General features: G+C 37.7%; 2 protein-coding genes across 3 annotated transcripts in view; both read left to right on the forward strand.

The window, feature by feature from the left end:
* adgrd2 (adhesion G protein-coupled receptor D2) overlaps window positions 1–3,868 on the forward strand; it is a 153,628-nt gene that overhangs the window by 128,784 nt on the left and 20,976 nt on the right. The gene's annotated exons all lie outside the window — the stretch shown is intronic.
* LOC126393944 (coiled-coil domain-containing protein 106-like) overlaps window positions 1–3,868 on the forward strand; it is a 613,357-nt gene that overhangs the window by 79,359 nt on the left and 530,130 nt on the right. The gene's annotated exons all lie outside the window — the stretch shown is intronic.

Consider the following 3,868-nt stretch of genomic DNA (forward strand, 5'->3'; position numbering starts at 1 on the left):
TCACAGGCTGAGGTGGATTAAAATGAGGTGTGTTAATTCAGCACCATGGACAGCTCCACGGATTTATCATTAAAGAGCGACCTGCTCCACCTCAATCTGTGATATCCACGGATTTAGGTCATTCAGTTTTAATTATTAATTAATAGCGTAATAGGGTACGGGCGGATTAAAACCAGCGGACTTCTGTGTTATACTTTCCCAAACTATAGGCTTTATTGTGTGTAGAACCACTTTCTACGGGTGGCGGCTGGCTTCAGTCTTAACTCGTGTGTACTTTGAGTTTCATCTGCAAAACCAACAGTTAAATGTGTATATTGTTGTGTACTGAAAGCTATATTTGCATATGCGTTTGTATGTTTTCTCATTATACAGATTTTTGAATGATGTCGTTGTGCGCTCCACTCATATGACGCGCTCACACGTCTTATCAGTACACGTGCACAGCGCGTTACAAACGCTACACATACATTACACTTGTGTGTGCGAGTGAATCTCACACACACATAGTGCATGTACACATCATTAACACCTGAACGCGTCAAATTACTTTGGCAAACTGTCTGTCTCCATAGTTTACCCGTGCAGGCATGCGCATGTGTGTGTGTGCTTCTCAAGAGTGGAATGAATGAATGAATCAAGTCGCTGCAGACATACGCGTGCATATACACACGCATGATTTTTTTTTATCTTTATTTTATCCTCACAAATCAGAGCCACTGACCACCCTCGATGTCTGGCTGTGGTTTAAAAATATTTAACTAAGATAATATATAGGCTACAACAGCCTAATTGTGAATATAGCCTATTAGCCTATTGAATTGGATCCTAAATGCTGGAAACCTCCATCTGTATGTTTACATTTGTCGTGAGCCTGAGCTGGTGTTTGCGCTGTAGTAGTAGGTATATATAGGGCTAGTACATCTTTTTCCTCACTAATAATAGCCTACTGGTCCTCTGTTGGAAACAGCCGATGAAGTTTTCGTTAGCCGTTGCTATCCTGCGCACCTGCACGGCGTGGTGATGAACTGTCTTATTGATTTCTGTTGCTGTGCTGTCTTGCGGGCCTGCACGGCGGAGTGATACTGGCCAGAAAATAGTCCCAATTGATAGCAAGGTCTGACGTAATGCGGGGATGTTTTAAAATTATTGAAATAGTCTAACAAAACACATGCATACTTTTTTGTAGCTTAAAACCTTTTGGTTACGTGTCCCCCGTACATCTTCAGAACTACTTTTTCTCCGGTAAGCTACGGGCGATTTCTCAAAGCAGGAGGCTCGTTGAGAGTAGTGACACCGTCACATCAGAGCTACAGATGGTCAGCGTTTCACACAACTTCATGTCCAAAAACCTGAACTATCACTTTAAGATGAAGTAGGCCTATTTGCTTGTTTTGTGGTTAATTATGCACATGATCCGTTTGACCCCATCATGCGGCCGTTCGTCCGTGCAGACAGGGTTATATTGCTCCTTAGATGGCTTGATTTAGTTATCAAAGTTTCATCCCCCCAGCTTGCTATGCTAATCAGACGTGCGTGCGTAGACACGTCGTGTAATCACAGGGGTCAAAAGTGTCAGCTCTTGAAGCAACAACGCGTCGTGTTACGGACGTGTGACACGCAGCATCGCTATGCTAACTAGCTTGCTATGCTAATCAGATGTAGCATCGCTATGCTAACTAGCTTGCTATGCTAATCAGATGTGTGTGCGTAGACACGTCATGTAATCACAGGGGTCAAAAGTGTCAGCTCTTGAAGCAACAACGCGTCGTGTTACGGACGTATGACACGTATATATATAGACTATATATATACTGTATATATATATATATATATGAAGGATATATATATATATATATATATACTATATATGCTATAAGTTTAGCCTATATATATTTACACAGTTTCTATCTATCTATCTAGCTATCTAGCTATCTATGTATCTGTCTATCTACATGTATCTATCTATCCATCTTTTTATTTTTTTTCCTTGTTCAGGCACTATTTTTAACACTTCTACAACAGATCATTTGTTAGCCTACTTGCTACTTGCAGCTTTATGTTGTTAATGAATTTAAAACATAAATTTTAAGCTTAAGAAAGTCATACTTTGTGGTAAAACTGTTGAGATATAAGCTTTTTAATTAGAAAGACTAAACAGGAGGAGGTCGCATATGTGTCATTTCGCTCGCTTCCTGCAGCTTGGCCTCCCCGCTGAAATTCCACTGTTAAATGAACAACCACCGTCAGACCCTGCTCACTATTCCTGAGCACTCATCCTGGGTACAGAATCCACCGAAAAAGCAGATCTACAAATTCACCATCCATGGCACATAGTTTGATCGCATATGAATTAATGTATTAATTAAATATCGCCCTTAAATAATGATATATTAAGTGGGTTAAGTCATAGTGACCTAACCATTAATTAATTAGGCTAATGGTGTGGACCATTAATTAATGATGAGTTAATGGTGAATTAATGTATGAGTTCATCATTAAATGTATAAATGTGAGTTAGGCCTACCTCAATATCTTAAATCAAATTGTTCACGCTATGAGGCTGATGTGGGCAATTGCTCATGAAATAGCCTTCACTGCAAGATAGGGCGGACATTGAAAGAAACTAGAAGGGTTGAACTTTCCATAGCTGTGAGTTGCTTGTTGGAGCGACATCCCAGTGCTGAGAAATACAGCATTGAATTAACGTAACGGAAATCGTCTGCACACACATTTGCCTACACAGGCTAGCCTACTTGTTTACATAACTTACGAAGTCGTTTGCACAGATATAAAACAAAAGGAGGAAGAACTGAAGCAGCTTTGTGATGATGCTACTCAAATATTTTCACACGTTATGAGGACAGATCAAACTTATTCTGCAAAGTAGCCTATGGTTTACTAATTTCCCATTTAACTGTTATCACAGACTTGTCTCTGCGTTGTATAAATCAAAAAGTTCATATCACTTTGTGACTTGCTGCATATCATAAATAAACAGCAGATCAACCAAAGTATTTTTGAGAGATTCGGCTTTTAATCAACAGCACACTGATATTGACAGATTCCAGACAACCTCAGTTATACAGTTACATTAACTGGAAAGTGGTTTGACATACTACAAAAAATATATAGTCAGTAATAAAGGTAGTGATGTTTATTTTAAAGATATACATTTAATTTATCCAACAAAAGGAATTCTTAAAATGTACAGACCTTCTGCCTGAATCCTGTATATTCTGCAAACTGACACAGAAACTATTGTTCATTTATTTTATGAATGTATTTTTTATTTTATGAATGTATTTATGTTCAATTATTTTGGATTGATGTTGACAATTTGATTCTTTCTGTGGGGTTAATATTAATTTGCTAAAAAAAAAGAAAAAAGAAAAAAAAGGACATTACTTTTTATTTGGAGAAAAACAATAATACAGAAGACATCTTTTATTTTTAAACCATCGTATTTTAGATGGAAAGTTTCATATCCACAAAAGCAAGTGGACGGAAAGGAAACCCAATATACACCAGTTAAAATATGAACTGACCAATATGAAAGCCATCAGGACTTTGAATGTTTATGAAGGCTTAAAATCCTCTCTATAACTTGAATGTACTCACGACTTTGTATATTTGTTTTTATTTATTTACATTTGTGTTCATAAATTAAAATAAAATTGGAGGGGAAAAAACAGTTACACAATAATGAAAAGATATCCCGGCTGCCAGCATTTTCTGGTGAGATAGGCTATGTTAAACAGAAAGTAGTGGGGAAATGTCTGGAGGAACTCTAGAGGAAAGAGAAGTTGCAGAAGAGCGGGCTTCATTATAGAGCAGCTACAGTGGCAGTGGAATTAATGTAAGTGCATTT

The sequence above is a fragment of the Epinephelus moara genome, chromosome 8 (genome assembly GCF_006386435.1).
Source record: "Epinephelus moara isolate mb chromosome 8, YSFRI_EMoa_1.0, whole genome shotgun sequence".
NCBI lineage: Eukaryota > Metazoa > Chordata > Actinopteri > Perciformes > Serranidae > Epinephelus > Epinephelus moara.